This window comes from Panthera tigris, chromosome B3, assembly GCF_018350195.1.
Source record: "Panthera tigris isolate Pti1 chromosome B3, P.tigris_Pti1_mat1.1, whole genome shotgun sequence".
Taxonomy (NCBI): Eukaryota; Metazoa; Chordata; class Mammalia; order Carnivora; family Felidae; genus Panthera; species Panthera tigris.
The window spans coordinates 7529309-7549289 of NC_056665.1; the positions used below are offsets into that span (position 1 = coordinate 7529309).

Genomic DNA, 19981 nt, shown 5'->3' on the forward strand with positions numbered 1-19981 from the left:
AAAATGGAGCAGTGACGTGCAGGTGAATCTTTCCTTTGGCCACAGGAGAGTTGTACCGGCGGAGGTATTTTGCATTTGATGAGAGGAGGGCAGCCCGCTGGATAGGAGTGTCCTCTGAAGAGGCAGAACATCCAGAGGAAGCTCTCAGAAAGTGGCGGGAAGGGAGGAAGGGAAAAAGAAGAGACCATGGAGGATTGTGGTGGTAGGGGTGGTTCCCTTTGGGGGTCCTGGCCTCACCCTCTGTTCCTCTGTGTGCTTTCTCAAGCACATAGTAAGTAATCAGTGAACACACACACACACACACACCAGTTATGGCCACCCTTGCTTGGTGCTCACCTTTCTTTTCTCCATCTGGAACTGGCATGCTGCAAGGCCCTTGCTCAGGCCCTGACGTATTCGCTGTGGGGGACGAGACCTCCTTTCCAAATGTCCCATTTAGCTGTTGCCCCTTATCCTAGTCTAGCGTCTGTGGTGGGATTCTCCTCATGTGTGTTCTTTGCAGCTGGAGGCGTAGCTGGAACCAGAGGAGGGCCTTGGACCAGATGCTCCAGGTGTTTATTTTATTGGGGATTTGAATTTCAATGTAAAATATCCCAGGGGAAGAAGCTTTTGACCTCCGAGAAGTCTTTCTTTTCATGCTAACTCGTTCAAAGTTCACAAAGTTAACCGCCCATGGCAGGTCACGTGGGGACGGTGGAGGCTGGGGACCACATGTCCCCTCTGAAGGGGCAGCCAGCTGATGCTGCTGTTGCGTGGGGGTGGGGGCCTCGCGTTGCCAGACTTACTGTTTTTTCTAAAAGAGCTGGAGGTCCAGCGAAACCACTCAAGTTTTAAAAGCTGGCAACTGAAGACAAAACCCCTCTACCCCACGGGCCAAACAGAACATCTCCATGCGCAGAATATGGCACATGGAGTACCAGTTTGTGGTAGTCACACTTGGGGGAGGGAAGCTGTCAACATGGGAGAGGACAGAGGCCGGGTGCTTATGCCCTAGAGACTTCTAAGGCATTGGGTTACCTGCAGCTCTCAGGAAAATCGAGAGGGCTTTGGGATCCCTCAGTTTTCTTTGGGCCCCAGAAATGGGAGCAGGGGTGCATCTCTGAAGTGCAGTGTACTGGAACATTCCTTTGACTTACCCTTGAGATCCTGCAAGAAAGGTGTGACCCATGGTCTCCTTGGGGATGATCTGGGGTCTGATGGGTGGTGGCCGTGACAGGCTTGTGGGGCTTGTAAGAGTCCCAAGGTTTGGTGGGCAGAACGGGTCTGGTTGGAGTGGTTCTGTTGATAACTGGGAGCCTGCCCATGACCTCGGGCCCTGTTTTCTCCTGGTAGCATCGGGCAGCTTTTGCCAAAGTGCTTGCTGTTGGCAAGAAGGATGGGCTACAATCAATCTACCCCCAATTTGGGCCTGGCTGTACATCAGAGGCCAGTTGGGATGCTTAGCTTGGTATGAGAGATTTAGCACCTGTCGAGAGGAAGCTACAGTGGACACTCCACAGAGGAGTGAAGGAGGTGGACTTCATCGATGGGCTTATTTGTTAACTTTTCCCACTTAACGAGGACACACCCCCCGATCCCAAGTGAGTGAATTTCCCAGCAGCTTCAGGACATTTTTCTCCTGGCAAACGGGCCAGGTTTCTCTGCTGTCTTGCAGCATCTTCTATTTCTGTACTCTAAATGCAGTTACAAGTCTTGGGCCCCAGCTGAGCAATCACAAGATGATCACTTACTCCAACACTAATTGCCGAGCCCTGGCTTGGCGGCTTTTTTCTTTTTTTCTTTTTCTTTCTTTTTTTTTTTTTTAGGTGATGGCTGAGAAGTCTTTTCTTGTCTCCTCTGTACGGAATAAGAAGCAGGAAGTGAAATCATCACCCTCTGTACTGATGTCAAGTTATCTAAATTGTCCTGATTGGCTCTGGTACCCCCCCCCCCCCCCCCCCCCCCCACTTCTAAGCTGCTGTTGCATCACTCAGGGTCTGCTTCTTCCTCAGGGCAGAAAAATGAACCAATGATGTTGAGGCCAAGTTGTGTGTCATGAAGAAGGCTGGAGAGGAGGACTCTTGTGTCCTACTTCAAGGTTTATGAGTGACTGACCACCTTTTCTTGACTGCTTCAGGTTTTTCTCTGTCCTTTATTGAGCCTGAGAAAAGGAAATTGTGATTCATCTACACCCAGGGAGAGCCTTTCTGAGACACTGGCGTGTCCTTGACCCTTAGATCCTTTTCTTAGCTCCTGGATTAAAGATTCTTAAGGATAAAGATCTTCTAAGTGGATAATTGGAATAGCTAGTTGCTCATCTGTAAAATGGGCACACTTTGTGGATGGGATATGGGGAAGATGAGGTTAAGGAGGCACACACAGCACTTAGCACAGTGACCAATAAATGGTCAGGGTTCAGAAACCGCAGTCGTTGATAGTGATAGTAATTACCGTTACTCATGGTGGTGGTAATAGAACAAAAGAGGGGGGGACCAAGTGGCCTTGATGATTCTGACCGCGACTTTGTTCTGGAAAAGTCATATATCCTGCAGTGCAGTCCATCTGTCTGGAGCCTGGGATACTCCCCTCTGCAATCTCTCGTGTCTTTCTTCCTTGAATACTGATGAATGACCCCGGAAAGATTCTCTGTTCTTTCCGTTTAGTCCCCCTGCTCTAGACTCCCTCAACACCCCTCTCTGATGACGTTAGTTTCAGAAAGGACCCAAACGATTCGGCTGATGAGCTTACCCTTGGTTTCCATCCGATTGGAGACCACATCCACATCCACATCTACCCACACTAGTGAACTTGGATTATTTGCCGAGTTTCCCAGCCCCGTTTCTGCAGCTGGCTCATCTCTTCCTTTTTGGGGGTTTGTTTTCTTTGGCGTGGCTCACATCGGCCGGATCTTTGCAGTCTGGGGTCCCCATAAGCCGAATAATGTAGACGTCTGTCTCTGAACTGCACTAAAATGGTGATATTTTCTTCCATCTGTGGAGCACTTTAGAGTTCTCGAAGTGCTTTCCCACATTATCCCCTTGAACTCTCATTCCCATGCTGGCTGGGGGAGGGTGGTAGACAGCCCAGGAGGCAGGGCTAGAGAGGGTCTCACTTGTGAGTAGAAGCCGAACTACTGTGAAGTCCTCTGATTTTCTTTCCAGGAATCTTTCCGTTATACCTCATGGGCCAGAAGGGGCAATATTTTTCACTGAAGAAATTAAAAATTTTTTTTTTCTTCTTAAGGCGGTTAGAAAATTGCGTAAAAAGGCTAGTGTCAGGAGAGAAGAAGGAAAGGCTAGTATTGACTGAGAACTGACCCTGTGCCAAGGACTATGCCTGGTGCTTTTTGCAAATACGACCGTGTTCCTCTTGGTAACCCTAAGTTAGGGTTCCTCTACCCCATTTGATAGATGGGAACACTGAGGCACAGAAATCATAACTGACTTCTCCCAAGATCACACAGTAGTTAGCGGAACAGCCAGGACCTGGACTGTGATCCCCAAGCCTCTGAAGTCCGTGTATTGTTCTACAGACCAGGCATGTTTGTGTCTCTCCCTGTGGTTCTCCAGCAAGAACTCCTTATGAGAGGGGCGGGAATCTTTAAAGTTTTATAAGAGAGAGCTGCTGTTTCTCCTGGGGCTTTATCACCATCCATCCTCCAAGACCTCTGTTGAGAAAGTTCTGTTTGGTTTCTTTTCCTATTCAGGTCAAATCCTATAACGACAGTTATGTTACAACCTGAATATCTTTATTATAAAAGACTTCTTAGGATTAGCCTGTGGCTCCTTCATTTCCAAGAATATGCAATGTGAGATTCCAGCAAGCCAAAAGAATTTATTTAATCCCTTCGAGTTGTTGTGGTCAGGTTTCTCTGGTGTTCCGTTTCTTGCTTTTGCTCACAAAGCTCTGGATACCACATTAAGTTGTCCCTCTCTGTCGTAAGCAGACGTACCCTTGATCTTCAGCTGAGTGAGCCAGCCCTGAGCTGACCTGTGTGGGAGTGTGATGGGGCGACGAGGGGGAGAATGTCCTGATGGGAGCATGATTGTGTCAACTGTATTGTGTTCCCAAGGAGAGAAAGTCAATGGCCCTGGGCGGGTAGGGAAAGAGGAATATGCCGAGTCCCTGCCATTTCAGAACTTGACTGAGAAGGCAGTACATTTCTCTCGAGGTTATTGGGATGGAAACGTGGCGAGATTGATTCATTATGTATTGTAAATCACTCAATGCTTTTTCTCCTTGAAGTAACCCCCCATTCTGGGATACGACACAATGTGTAGATACTTTATCAGTAGACTTTTGCCTTCCTGCCTGCCTCTTCCCTCTGCACGGACTTTCCTCCAGGTCCCAAAGGGATTGGCGAGTGGTACTCTTGTCCCCTTACTGCTTCTCTCACATGTGCCCTACCTCCTCTGTTCCACATGGAGGACTTAGCCATTGAGCACTGTGTAGCTAACAGCATGGGTTTTAGAGAGAGAAGGGCCAGGGGTTCAAATCTGGATCCTTCACGTCTTACGTAGTAAGCTTCTATGTCTTACTTAGGCAAGCTGAATTTCCGTGAGTTTTGAAGGGATTGTAAGAATTCCTACTTCATGGGATGGTCCCGAGCCTTCAATAAGATGATGCTTAGAAAGTGCTTAAGATGGTGCTTTATGAAAGACTTAGTATATGTTTTTGCTGTTATTAATGACTTCTTCCCTGATCATTGGTTTCTGATTCTCCATAATCACAGGTAATTAAAGCAGAAAGGGCTCTAGAGCTAACCCCCCAAATTTATATTCCTGTCTCTGCTCTCATCCATGCTCTTTATTTTTTTAAGTTTATTTATTTTGAGAGAGAGGAAAAAAAGAGCGAGAGAGGTGGGGGGAGTGCATCCCGAGCTGTCTGCGCAGCATCAGGCTCGAATTCAGGAACCAAGAGGTCATGACCTGAGCTGAAATCCGGAGTCAGATGCTCAACTGGCTGAGCCACCGGCGCCCTTCATCTCTGCCCTTTAGATTTCTTTCATATGTTAAACTACTTTTGTTAAATCTCCTGCTTGACATCTCCACTTGAGTGGCTAAGATTTGGGTCACACTTAACTTGGCGAAAACAGAATTGTTGGTTTCGGTCCACCTCCTCCCTCCAAACCTGTTTCCCTTGGTGGTTCCTGTTTTTGTAAGCAGTACCACCCGCTAGATCACTCACACGAGAATCTCCTGAGTCATTTTGCTGCTTCTCTTCCCTTCGCCTGCTTTCTTCTATCCTTCCACCGGTTACCCACCATATACCATCTTGGTCCAGGCTCTCTGGCAACAGCTTCCTAACTGGTTTTCTTACTTTTTGTTCCTTACATTTCGTTTCTAGTACCGTTGCCAGAGTGATATTTTAAACACAAAAATCCAGTTGTGTCATTCCACTGCTTAAAGCCCTCCAATTAGCTTCCCACGTTACTTAGAATAAAAGCTAAACCCCTTACCATGGCCACAGGATTCGGGCTGTTTTGGTTTCCTCTCTTTGTCTCCTTCCCTGGCACTTTCCTCCCTTGCTCTCTGCTGCAGCCCATTTTATTTTATTTTAATTCAGTTTTTTCAAATATTTATTTTTGAGAGAGAGAGAGCACACACGCGGGCGTGGGGAGGGGCAGAGAGAGGGGGCCAGAGGATCTGAAGTGGGCTCTGCGCTGCCAGCAGAGAGCCTGATGCATGACTTCAGCTCAGGAATCTCTAGATCATGACCTGAGCCGACACTTTACCAACTGAGCCACCTAGGTGTCCCTCTGCTGCAGCCTTATGAACTAACTCTCTTTCAGTTCCCTGAATGTGCCATGTTCGTTCCTCCCCTTGGAGTTTTTGTCCTTGCTGATCCACTGGCCCCAGATCTCTGCATGGTTGGCTCCTTGTCATCATTCTCTCTGATGCCCCTTGCTTCGCCCGGCCTCTCTGACCACCCAGTTTCCGTGGCCTTTCTTCTCTTCATGCACCTGTCACCCAATTACAACCTGTGGCTTAACAGTTTCCCTGGCCCTTGTTACTTTCGACTGTGTGGTCAGTTATCTGTTAAATTGTTTATACCCCATGTCCCCTGCGAGAATGTCAGTTTCCATGGGGCAGGGACTTTGTGTTGTTCTCTGCTGTAGCTCCAATACCTAGAATAACACCTGTCCCATAGCAAGTGGCCCGTAGCTCTTTGTTGGACATAGCCATTTGTTGACTAGTCTGACTTGATCATTCTGTGGACGAGAGGGTGGATTTCTTCTATAGTAGAGAAGAACTCTGACCAAGATCTATGGGTAGGAACTGAGCCAGGACTGGAACATAGGTCTTGGTATTAGCAGCGTGACATTCTTTCCACCGTATCGTCCTGTTGACCATTCTCGGGTCCTCTCTAGCCAGAACTCCTCACACTCTGTGTATGGTGGAGAACATTGAAGCTGTGTTAAAAAGAAAGGCTATACAGGGCAAATAATGTACACAAAACACCTCTACCATAACACTGCTATAAAATGTGCAAATAAGACGTAATCCCGTCACAACACCACTCTGCTGAAATGTCACATGAAAACGTACAGCGAAGGCAACTTCTCTCTTTGAGATTTCTGCTCCTACAGCTCTGTCTGCTCAGAAGCCCCCTCGAACCTGGTGCTCGAGCTGATGCCTCTCACGAAATCCCATCAGCCAGTTTGGTTCTTTGGATGAGTAGCTAAGAGGTGCTCTCGCACCACACTGCCCGAGTTTAACTTCCAGCTCTGTTCCCTATGTCTGTACATCTTGGGCAAGTCACTTGACATAATCTGAATCAGTCTGTGCCTGAATCTCCTCGTTTGAAATACGGGGGGTAAGAGGGTTGTTAGCAAGATTACATGGATTAATGCATACGAAGTATTGAGATGAATATGTGACCCATAATAAGAAGCGGTATATGTCAGCTGTTGTTCTGTGATTCTTGAGGTTACACTGTGACAGTCACATTCTCAGTATGCAGCCAAATAACTACGTAGAGAACTACGTATTAAGGCTCTCCTGTGTTCCTCCCCTTCTAAGTGCTGCATGCTCTAGGGGATTTATCATGCACAAGACATGGTTCCCGTCCTTACAGAGCTTACCAGCTATTTGGGGGAATATGAGGCCTTGGCATAGCCAGGAGAGTGACTCTGATCCTTTTTTTTTTTTTTTTTGGAGAATATGGTTAAAGCTGCACAATTTCTCCTCAGAAAAAGTTCTCCCCCTCTGCCCAGCACACCATTTTGTACGCATTTTTGGGGATTTATAGCTCTCCTGTGGACCTGAGTTAAGAACCTATCCGAGGATGTCCTAGAGACAGGCGTGTGGTGGCTGGGATGTGTGGTTTATACCTAGCAGGTCACAGCCATTTCAAATTCTTTTTTTAATATTTATTTTTGAGAGAGAGACAGAGAGACAGAGTGCAAGTGGGGGAGGGGTAGAGAGAGAGAGGGAGACACAGAATCTGAAGCAGGCTCCAGGCTCTGATCTGTCAGCACAGAGCCCAACGTGGGGGCTCAAACTCACGAACCGTGAGATCATGACCTGAGCCGAAGTCGGCCGCTTAACCGACTGAGCCACTCAGGTGCCCCAGGGTGCCTAAAACTACTATTCTAGATGTGACAAATGAGGTTTATATTATGCCATATTCTCCTGGGCATAAAGAAACACTTTCGTAACTTACGGTCTTCACTGTAGTTAAGATAGGTTAGGAATAGCCTGGGTATAGTATGGGATTTCTTTTTTGGGGGTGATGAAAAATGTCCTCAAAGTGGTTGCACAACCATGTGAATGTACCAGAAAATATCGAATCGTACGGTTAAGTGGGTGAACTATATGGTATGTGAATTATATATCAATAAAAACAATGCACGTGCGTGTGTGTGTGTGTGTGTGTGTGTCCCATGCCTCTCTCCACAGCTTTTAGAGCCTGTGTAGGGCTTTCCTGTCTCTTTGCCCTTTGTCACGGGACACAGGATGTTACATTCAGACAGAGGCTGCTCCATTATCCTGAGTCTCGCTGGGAAGCTGATGGGGACAAAGCCACAGCTGACCTTCTGTGGACATGTGGTATGAGAAAGAACTAAACATTGGCTGTAGTAAGAAAAGAAACAGATAAACCAGGGATAACGATGGCCGTAACCCGTGCATGGGCAGGCACGTACTGGGACCCTCTCAGTGCTTCCTGTCATTCTCTTTCTTTCTGTCTCCCTCAGGAAGGGGTCTCAGAGCACAAGGGAGGCAGATGCTATTGCAGCGATGGCTTTGAACCTTCTTGAATTTATATGTGCGAAGAAGTAAATTGTGAGCCAATGGTGGCTTAAAAAAATTTTTTTTTAATGTTTATTTTTGAGAGAGAGAGCACGAACGGGAGGGGCACAGAGAGAGGGAGACAACAGAACCTGAAATCAGGCTCCAGGCTCCGAGCTGTCAGCACAGAGCCCGACGCGGGGCTCGAGCCCACGAACCGTGAGATCATGACCTGAGCTGAAGTTGGATGCTTAACTGAGCCACCCAGGCGCCCCAGTGGTGGTTCTTTATAGAGGTTGTGTGTTACTCATGATACCACTCACGCCTTTGACACTCTGCACAAAGTTGACCTTTTCCAGTCTTCCAATCCAAGGCAGTGGAGGGGCCGCTGGCTTAGACTCTTAAGTATGACTGTCGATCAGAGGTGGGCTGGAGTGGCTAGGAGGCTCGTGGAGCAGGTGACAGTGGGGTTGGGCTTTGGAGGAGGTGTGGGCTTGGATGGCTGGGCGTGGGCACTTATGACACAGGGGCTGCCGCTCTCCATGGTGTGAGAGCCGCCCTTTTCCCACTTGAAATTCCTCCCGGAGCTATTGAGACACATGTTCATGGTTCCAGGCTTTGGGGTCTGGCCAGCAGGTCAGCTCTGAAAGAATTCCAAGGGAACAGGGTGTGGAAACGGAACCATTAGTCACTGGAGGAGGATTTCCCCAGATCATTAAGAGGCAGCACCGTGTGCCATGGTATGTCTGCTTCGTGGGCAGGAGGGAAGAAGATGCTGAAGTTTGGGCTCACGCGGGTGTGGGGAGCCGTTTGATACCTGGATGGCTGTCACTTTGAGAGGTACCATTTGGCTGTCAGCTGGGTGATCACACCTTGAACTTTACTCTTTTTCTGCATTGTTCTGTGACCTTAGGTGAGCCGCTTAACCTATCCAGTCCGTTTCTACGTCTGTAAAATGAAGCGGTGTTGTAGATGGCCCAGACCTGGCCTCAGCATTTTGGGAAATTCTTCTCGGTGGCATCTGGGATCGTCAAGGGGCAGGGCCGGGGGAAAAGCTGCAGTCCTTCCCCTCTCCCTACCTCCCCGCAGGGCAGGCACTCCGATGCAGTGAGTCCCATGGACTTAACATCAGTGAAGCACTCACTGTATGCCCAGCTTTCTGTGCAGCACGCACTATGTGCCCGGCTTTCTGTGCACTTCCCACGTCACTTTATGGCAAGTGGGCATTGATGTCTCTGTTTTGCAGATGGGGAATTTGAGGCACAGACTTAATGACTTGCCTAAGTTGACACAGCTACTAAGTGGCAGGGACAAGCCAACTCTGGGTGGGCTGCCTCTGGGACTCTAGAGCCTTCCCTTTTATTTTTTTTTATTTTTTTATTTTTTTTTAACGTTTATTTATTTTTGAGACAGAGAGAGACACAGCATGGACGGGGGAGGGTCAGAGAGAGGGAGACACAGAATCTGAAACAGGCTCCAGGTTCTGAGCTGTCAGCACAGAGCCCGACGCGGGGCTCGAACGCACGGACCGTGAGATCATGACCTGAGCCGAAGTCGGCCACTTAACCGACTGAACCACCCAGGCGCCCCAGAGCCTTCCCTTTTAATAACTCCACTCTCCATCTATTGTCTGTGGCCACCGAGGTCCAGCCTGGGCAGGAGTCCGTTTTCTGGAACCCAGCTGGGAAGGATGGTCAGGCAGTAAGCTTCAGAGTGGCACTTCTCAGGATCAGGGATGCTTTGGAAGAAGGACCGTGGGAGAATACTAAGGGGGTGTCCGAAACCAAGTCCTCGTTTACACCTGGCTGCCGGCAGGGTCTAGGTGGGTGGGCGATGCCCGGCTGGCACTCGGGGGGCCGTTAGCAGAGCATCACACAGGGTGGGTGTTCAGTAGAGAGAATGGAGCCTGGTGACGGAAGAGGTGGAGATAAACCCACACTTATGATGTACGGAGGCAGGAGAAGGAGGCTTTCAACTTGCCTGTTTTCGGACAAGGCTGCTTTGCATGGCCCCAGCCCTGGCTGTCTTTGGCCCCAGCCCCAGGAAAGACTATTTGCAGGTGGTGCAGTCCACTACAAAAAAAGTGGAAGGATATGGACCAGATTAGATGAGCTCTAAGGTCCCTGCCTCAACAGCTCATGGTTTTGTGCTGGGGTGTGTGTAGCTTCAGCACCTGACACCGCCTTGCACCACTGAGTGGTGTCATTTCTGTAGGTCTGCCGGGGTCTTCTTCCCATAGCCCAGCCTCTACAACATCTGGTGACACCAGACAGAGCATTTGTTGTGCCTCTTTGAGACGGGTCCTTCTTGCTTCCATAGAATCCAAGTGTGTTTTGTATCCTAGAATTCGCCAAGCTCAGGATTTTCAACCTGGAATTTCTTAGCCTCCACTTATTTATGTGCTGCTTCTGATTTCTAGTCAAGTCACACCCTCAGTCTCTGGGTGATTGCCTTTCTGGAGCCCTGGAAAGGATTTGCATCTTGTTCCCTAGGGAGGCAGGTAGCCGGCTTCCTAAATTGAGTTTCTTTCCTCTTGTCCATTTGTGTTTCTCTTGCAGCCTCCCTGTGGTCCTGGGATTAAGGATGTCCTCCCTGATAATTTCTTTCTGTTCACTTTGTTTTATGGACAACATTCTGATCCACCGAGGGCGGACCCAACGTGACCCAGACAGTGTGGCTGCGTACCTTGCCAGCCAGAGTGTTTGTGATGTGTGATTCTTTTCATCGAAACCCTGTGTGCGGCATAGAGCTTTTTCATTTCAGGTATCTCCATTCTCTAGGATCCACTGGACTGAGCTTTAAGGGTTTTCTTGTAACCTTGTCAGCTTTCTCAAAGCTCAGTCTGATGCTGAGTAAACACTCTGGCCTCCGTGTCTCCTAGCCTTGGGGATTAGACCATGTGCCCATGTTTTCCAGCCTTGATTTTTCTTAGTGGATTTTCTTTCCCTTTTTCCCCTCCCCTAAGGCTTCATTACTTTCCATTTGTCCACATCTCTTTTCTCCATTTTTCTTGTTAAGGACAGATTTAGAAAATGAGATTAGTCTCGTGGCTATTTTGGAGTCATCATTAATTCTCGTCCCTTTTCATTCCTTAGCAGGCCAGCAGTCTCGTGTCTTTTTTTCCCTGGTTTTTTTCTTGATGGATTTGTAAAAGTCTCTTCCCGGGGTTAACCCCTTTGTCTCTTGGGACTTGCTGTCGTCCTCTGCCCTTTCCCGGGTGGGCTTCTAGGTAATCCAGCCATTGTGACTCTTCTGGATCAGAAGGGCATTGGGTCCCCCAGAGTGGGGCTCAGCCACATGCTGTCCCTGACCAACCTTGTGTCTTAGAGTCTCGTGAAGTTTATTCATAGTGGCCCTTGGGGTCATGTGGCATTTTCCTGAGATGTGAAATCATTAATTCCCATCAGAAACATCTGTTGAGGTCCTAGTATATCCCAGGCAAAGCTGCAAAGATGAATTGCATTTAGGTCTCTGGCTTCAGTGGGTGGGCCAGGGGCAGGAGAGAGAGGCAGAGGGTGGAGGGAGTTACTCTACAGTGTGATGGGACTAAGGTCTCCCCGGGATTGCTTAACAAAGGCAGGCGTTGCATCTTTGGGTGAGCAGGGAAGGCCCTCTGGGATGGTGATAGTCTGAAACCTGGGAGGTGGGGTGGGAGTCAGCAGCTGGAAGAAGCTTGGTGAGGGGTTGGGTGGTGGGGTATTGGGTGGGGACTATTCTGGGTGGAGGGAACTGTGTGTTGCAGCCCCCACTGAACCTGGAGTCAGGCTGACAGCTTGACCACCGTCCCCATCTTGCCCTGTGGTCCTTAAGGAAGCAGTACAAAAAGGTACCTACCCGCCCCCCCTCCCCCAAGGATCCTTAGTTTCCCTTTTCTCATTGGCAGGTCTGATGCCCAGGGCCATCAATAGCAAGTGGGCTTCTGCCTTTGAGAGACTGAACAGCTTCCTCCCCTGAGGCGCAGTGAGCCCATTTCTGTGTTGTGTCGGGGCCACTGAGAATTAGGTGCCCCCAGCAGTGCCTGCTCCACGGGGGAATCCAGGGGGATGGCCTCACTACTCACCCACCCAGTACCATTCTCCTGAACTAAAAGGGAACCTTGGTCTTCTTGTCCTTCCTCACATCTGGTGTGCCCAGCTGTGCCTCGGGGGGCAGGCAGCTCACCCCTCCAGGTGGCAGTGGGGCTGCCCCTCTGCGTGCCAGCTGTCCATCTGCAATCAAGAGCCTCTGCTGATGCCAGCAAGGGTGGTGTTTGCAAAGATCAACCGTGTGCTCCTTATTTATTGTGCAGAAAAGAAAACAAATTAAGGCCTTGTAATTATACAGTTGGGCATGTTCTTAAATAAAGCTTAAGCAGTCAGAACTCCATTTAGAATATTAATAATTGCATTCCCCAGGCCTGATCCCCAGCAGCTTTCTCTCTTTTTGCTCTTTCCCTCTTCTCCCATCCTTCCTTTCTTCTATCCCCCCTTGTTTCTCTCACTGGTGTCCGTCTCTGCTTGGACCTCAGGAATCCCTGGAAAGCCTTGCTCGATGGCCATGACTCGGCGTACTTGAGAGCCCGTGTTGGTCTTTTCAAAGACCATCAACAGCATTTGTTAGGTGATTTCATAGGCATGGGGCCCTCCTAGGATTTTCTTGCCCTCCTTCCTCCCCTCCCTTATTCTGGTTAAGCGCTGAGAAGAGGCATAACGTGTTTCGGGGCACGGATACTGGAGTCCGTCAGAACTGGGCTCCGTCCCCAGCCTGACTGCTGAGCAGCTGCATGACCTTGGTCAAGACACGTAATCTCTCCGAGCTGGTTCTTCCTCTGGTGATAAAGTTATCCCCCTCGCAGGCTTGTGTTTTGGGACTTGGATGAGAGAATGCATTTGGATCCCTGACACATAGCGAGTTCCTTACAGATGTTAGGTCTTTTCCCTTTGTATCTCTCTAGATCATACGAGACTTTCATGGAGTTTCTAATGTTTGTTGTACCAGACTCACACTTCCGTTGATGTGCCCTGAAGATGCTTGGCACCTATTAGGTCTTCCTGTACACTTGTGAAATGAGTGGATGTATCTGGGGGCCCGCAGGGAGACAGAGAGTGAGGGTGGTCAGTGTGTGGTGTCGTATTACAAGAGTGCCATGGACCTGTTTCCTCTTATGACTGATGACCAGTTCCCTGAACAATGTGCTCATCTCCAACATGGCTGTAGTGCTTTAGAAACCACTCTCAAAAGTACCACCTTATTTAACATGCAGTATTAAGGTGAAATAGCAATTACTCTCTGTCTTATCATTGAGGAAATGAAGAGAGTGAGTCACCCAAGGCCACATAGCTAGAAGTAGGGAGGTAGGAACCAGGATCCTGGTCTCAGACTCCCAGTGCCTTGTCTTTTCCACTATACTGGGCTGTTCCCTAAGTATTTGCTGATACCTGGGAGGAGACTTACCTGGTTTTTGGACCTCAGAGTTTTGATGCTGCTCTGAGACTTTCCATAGACCCATCACCACCTTGATTTTTTTTTTTTTTTTGTTACTTTCCTGCTACATGGGAAATGCATACCAACACTGATTTTCCTGGCAATTTTATGGTAGTTGGGTTATTGTCAGAAACTAACTCAAAAATAGCCTAAAACATTCAAATATTGTTAGATTCATGGTCTATATTAGGTGATTGTATGCATAATGCTATGATGAGCCTTGTTAAATACAGGTGAAAGGTGCTGTGGAAACGTCTCCCCATGGCCAGTGCTGTGGCCTGGGGGATGGGGAGGGATGGAGATTCTAAAGTGGGATTTGGTTCAGGTGGGACTGGAATGTTCAGTCTAGTTGGGAAGATAAAAATGCGCTTTCTTAGACCAGAGATGCCGATATGTTAACTTTTGCTGATAGGTGCTGACCATACCAGACAGAGATGTTCTTGTATTCCAGGGATGCTGGGGAAGGACATGGGTCTTAAATTTGTTTTTGAAGGAATGTGTGCAGTATTTTATAGGAAGAAGGAGAAAACTAGATTGTGTGTGTGTGTGTGCATGTACATTTGCAAGCAAGCAGGGAACAAAGCTGAGACAAAAAGGAGAAGAAATATTTATTGTGTTAAGCTTCCTGCTAAGCACTCCTCCAACAGTAATCCTGTTCGAATAAGTGATATTTTCCTGTTTTATAAATGAGGACTCTGGGGCTCAGAGAGGTTATGTAACTTGCCCAGAGTCACACAACTAAAGTTACAGATTCGTATCTGTAAATTTCTGCTCCAGAATTCATGTTCTTTCTGTTGTATCATGGTGCAAAGGCTGGTTCACGTCTCTGGAGGTGGTTAGGAGCCCAGCTTTCCCCAAAGGAATGTTGAAAAATTGTTTTTTTCTCCGCAGGGAAACTGATACCTCACTACCATTACTTTTGCTAATGCAGCTCTCAGCCTCCTTGTTCCTGTCCCTGGGGATTCAGCACCATGGCCAGAGCCTAGGGAGCTCTGGGGGCCCAGTAAGCTGTGAACAGCTCCCCAGAGAGGCTCCCAGGTCCTGGGCTCCCCATTTTCCTCTCTCTAGCATCATCGCAGTTGCTGGTGGCTCAGCTGTGCTCTTAAGTGAGAGCCGGGTGGTGTTCAGGAAGAGCCTCGCACATGGGGTGGACAGAACTCTGCTGGCCTGCCTGGTGAGATCCAAACGTAAACAGGAAGGGGCATGTGAGAAGGGTCTACTCATTTCCATTCTCTCCTCCCAGGTCCAGGGCAGAGGGGAGGAGGATTATGATTTATGACTTCATTTACCCTGAACTTGGGAATCCTCTAGGTCCATGAGAAGGGAACTGAACTGGAGGGGGGCTCTTTCCTCAAGGGTAGAGCTCCCCGGGTCTGTGGTCCAGAGTTGCTGTCCTCATTCCTTTACCAAGCCTGTTCTGTTTCTGTTGAATGGGGCTGAAAGCAAGTGCATCTGTCATGTGTTTTTTTTTTTTTAATTTTTTTTTTTAACATTTATTTATTTTTGAGACAGAGAGAGACAGAGCATGAACAGGTGAGGAGCAGAGAGAGAGGGAGACACAGAATCTGAAACAGGCTCCAGGCTCTGAGCTGTCAGCACAGAGCCCGACGCGGGGCTCGAACTCACGGACCGTGAGATCATGACCTGAGCCGAAGTCGGACGCTTAACCGACCAAGCCACCCAGGCACCCCTGTCATGTGTTTTATCATAGCAATAGTCAGAGGGGGACAAACTATGGGAGCAGCATAGCAGAGCTGGCTGAGTTATGGTACTGGTGGTACTTCTTGTCCCTGTGCCCTCTTCATTCTTGGAAGGCTTTCACTTGGGTGTATAAAACAGAGCCCTTGACTGGAAGTCCAGACACCTTCAGGCTTACATGCATGTGCAATGCACACACAGAGACAACACACGCACACACACAGGCACACACTATGGTAGTGTGCTAAGGTCATGGATTCTGGAATCAGACACACTGATTCAGCCCTTATTTTAACAGTACCAGCTTTGTGACCTTGAACTAGCTAGCTAACCTCTAAGCCATGGATTTTTTTCATCTGTAAAGTGAGAACAAATCATAACAATAATATGGAACATAAATGATTTTGGGGAAGAGTCGGTGGACTAATATCTTTAATATCTGATATCTAATATCTTTAGTAATTAGTTCCTAACAAGCACTCAATAAATGCTACTCATTATTTCTACTTCTCAGAAAATTATTTCTGTATCCCAATTTTCCTTAGTTTATTCACATGATTATTGTTAATGATTCTGGAAAAAATCCCCATAGCACGGAACAAAGATTAGCAAGTTAATTAATTGTTTGCACTTGTGTTCAAAGCTCAAGGTTTAAATTAAGTTGAGGTCAGTGTAAGTAGCACTGGTATAAGAAAGAATTAGCTGAATTTGGCACCCTGCTCAATGCACGATTTATGAAATTCAGACCATTCAGTGAAATTGACTTGCATGCTTTCCTTTAACAATGTTTGTGATCAAAGTGCAAATGATGTCTTCTGCTTTGTGAAAAGAACGGTAAGCAGAAAAGCAGTTCACAACTCCTTGTGTGGATGGTCTCCCCTGGGAGTACCAGTCTTTGCCAGGACCATGCCCTCATGTGCTTTTCCATTCTGTTCTCCTTAGCTCTCATTTCTGCCACGTCTCAATCCGAAGTGCCTTGGCTCTATAGACAGATGCCCTCCTGTTTCCAGATTATACGATCCTCACACAACCTGGGGGGATGTGAAGAAACAATTCCTTGAGAATCCACATGGAACCAAGTAGGGTGGGGGTCGTTCTGGGCTCCATATATTCAGTATGAGATAAGAGGTCTTGCATAAGTCTCCGGGGACTCTGCCAGATCTCTGCAGGAGAGAGGCCATGGGGAATAGGAATGAGCACTGCTTTTCCCAAACATTTTGCGGAATTGGACAACAGAGGCCAAAAGACTGTGCATGGTATAAATTACAGAAAACAGTGGTGTAATGACATTGTTTGGTGAATAAATTAAAGCCCTGAGTCATGAGGCCAATAACAGAGAGGGAGCAGAGAAGTGTAATTAAAAGGAGAAAAGAGATGTTTTCAGCTGACATTGGAAGTGAGATTGAGATAGGAGTGGGGCTGGGAAAATGGGGGCAGCTGGCCCCTAACTGTGGCTGTAGCTCAGGAGAGGGGACATGGCTGTTACTGGCAGTCAAGGAGGAGAATAGAGAGTGGTAATGTGGAGAATTTTAGTGGAAGCAAAGCCACGTGAGCTTTGGAAATAAGGATAGCTGTAGGATCCTGAACTCTGCAGGAATTTAGAATAAGCTGGGCTGGGAGAGTCTGTGTGAAAACAGATAAGAACCTGAGGAATAAGGAGGGAGATCAGGAGTGGGCTGGGTCTCCTTGGAGTCATGGGGTTCTAGGGGTTGTTCTCCAGGGTCTCTCATATCTGTAGCCCTGTGCTTTCTTGCAAATACTCTCTGACCTGCTGTTTCTAAGGATTAGAAATAATAAGATGTTTTATTTATTTTAATTTTTAAAGAGTTTTGAATGTTTATTCATCTTTTGAGAGAGAGAGACAGAGCATGAATGGGGAAGGGGTGGAGAGGCGGGGGGACACAGAATACGAAGCAGGCTCCAGGCTCTGAGCTGGCAGCCCAGAGCCCAATGTGAGGCTTAAACTCACGAACCGTGAGATCATGACCTGAGCTGAAGTCAGACACTTAACCAACTGAGCCACCCAGGTGCCACCCCTGGCCCCGGCAAAAAAAAACCCAAGATATTTTAGAGCAAGACACCTGCCTTGGGTCAGCTGATGTGCATGGATATAGGGACTGTGACCAACCTGACTGCATCCCACCATTCTGTGGGGCCAGCAAGGGTTAAAGACTAGAAGGGGCATTCAAATTCTGAGCCACATGTAAACCTTTGAGACAAGTCTCCTTCCCCAGATTCTTCTGGAAACATAGGCAGTGAATGGTTTCCATGGGAGAATGTGTCTTATTCCCTTCGTGTGCCTGCACCTAGCCTTGCCTGCCGTGGACTAGGTACCAAATTAGTATGGGCTGAATGATTGAGGGGATGGAGGTTGCTTTTCAATATAGTAAAAGCTGGGATGATACTAAAACTTTGTTTAGAGAATTTGCCTATCTTTGTTGTTCTGTGCTATAAACCAACAGCTGGAAGAGTGCATAGCACATAGTAGGAATTCAGTAAAATTATTGTTCAAACTGGGGCACAAAGTGAAAGGGAACTTACTGGATGGGATTCTGGGACAACAGGTGTGAACTGGGACTGTTTGGGCAAATCAGGGTGTGTGGTCACCCATCATCGGTACTTGTTGAATGAATGGATCTTGTATCCTTGGAGCTATCTAAAGAGGAGTGAAGGTTTTATGGGGTTTGCCTCCTTTTAGGCAAAGTACTTCCGTTTATCCTGGAATCATTCAACTCATATTTTCTGGGTACCTACTCTCTACCAGGTATTTGGATCATATCAGGGATACAGAGAGTTTGAGAAGAGCCTTGTTGTTACTCTTAGGGTGTCCGCTGGGTAACGAAGTAGTGACAGTATTTGACAGTATGACAAGTGCTAAACTAAAGGGATGGGCAGACTGCTCTGGGAACATGTGAGTGGGGAAAGCGAGAGGAGGTGGCAGTCAGGAAGGCTTTTTGGAGGAAGGATATTTCAGGGAGTCCTGGAGGGTGGTTAGGAATTTGCCAGAAATTCCAGGAGGAAGGAGCCAGAGTGTCAAGGAAGTCTGTTCATGGCAGAGAACTCATTGCAGAGCAACTCAACAACACTATGTTGCTGGATGCTTGGAACCGTAGACTGTGACCAAGGTAGATGGGCCCATGACCTCCCAGATGGTACGAACTGTTTGCCATCAGACACGACACCCTGTAACCCATTAGGGCTGACAGTGGAATGGCCATGTATGTCAGGATCCAGGAGGAGGGGCACCTACCCCATGTCTGGAGTGCTGACTCTGGCAGTGACCTAGGTGGGGAGAGAGGCTTCTCGATACCCACGTGGACCGCAAAGGGGGAGCCGATGTGCCCCTTTCAGCATCTCCCTTTCCATTCGGTAATGTGGGGAGCCTTTCGCCCCGCCCTCCTTATTTTGCTATTGTTACCTGGGCGGACGGGCTGGTCACAGGACTGGGCCAGGACCACCGTGCTCCTGCACAGAGGTGGGAGGCCTGAGGTCTCAGGATCTGGAGGAAGAGGCTGGGTGGGAGGTGGTGGGTAGATAGGAAGCTGGAGGAGGTGGAGGGAGCTGGAGTTTGCTTAGCTAAGGCCCATCTGCCGCCCCATCCAGAGCTTTTGAACGTAATATTAAATTGTTCCTCATTATTTTCCTTGGATGGGTTTGCTATCCTGATATATTAATTATTCTTAAAGGTCAACAGCGCTCTTTCGAATCCCCTTCTGTTCTATCATGTAATCAGTTAATTAATTGGAAACCATTTAGCAGCGTCTGCTGAGCGCCTTGTCTGGTGTGAGTTTTCTTGTTTTGTTGTTCCTGCAGCGATGGCTCCCTCCACGTTCCTGTTTTCTTATAAGGATTTGGAATCTGAAGTGTGGGCCCCGCCCCTCATCCCTCCCCTTCCCCTGGCGGGCCCTCTCACTTCAGTCATACCATAATAGGTGTGATGTCTCAAAATCTTTTTTCTTTCTGAGTCTCTACTGGTAAGAAAAGCCCATCTCCGTGGAGTGCCTGTGTAAGACGGGCACTGAACGGGGCGCTCACGTGTAATATTTTATTTGATTCCCACCATTTAATGTGCTAGAGATTCTGCTGCCATTTCAGAGGAGAGAAAGAGGTTCAGTGATGCAGTGGGCTCTCCCAAGAATTACGGAGCTAGAAAGGGGCCAAGCAAGGATCGAACCTCCTGGAAGCTTTATATTCTTGTTTGCTGTGGTGCTGGTCCTTCGAAGTATCCGGGAGAAACTTGGGTTGTGGTAGAGTCTTATGTAGAGTTCTTAGTCCCAGGTGCTGCTGGTTCATCACAGGTGTAAACATTTGAGAGGAACACGGAGCCCCGTTACTTCTTTATTGCACTTCCATTTTGCTTGCTGTTTCTAGAATCTGATGCGTGCAGAGGGAATTTCTCAGCAGCTTGAGGGCAGAGCAGAAGCGGGAAGCAGTGCTCCCAAATGTGCCCCCCCCCCACCCCCGCCAGCACAAGGCAGTCACGCTAAAAGGCTGACCTGTGCTCGACTCATTGGCAGCTCAGCGTGTGTGTTCTGCTGCCGGACTCCTGCCCACGTGCCTCCTGGAGACGTGCTCTGAGGCGCTCTGACCCTGGGCATGTTGTTAATGTA

The 19981-nt window shown here is 48.2% G+C and overlaps 1 protein-coding gene across 2 annotated transcripts in view; it reads left to right on the plus strand.

Moving 5' to 3' along the window:
- Positions 1-19981, plus strand: part of NTRK3 (neurotrophic receptor tyrosine kinase 3) — a 538866-nt gene that overhangs the window by 235492 nt on the left and 283393 nt on the right. The window lies entirely within an intron of this gene.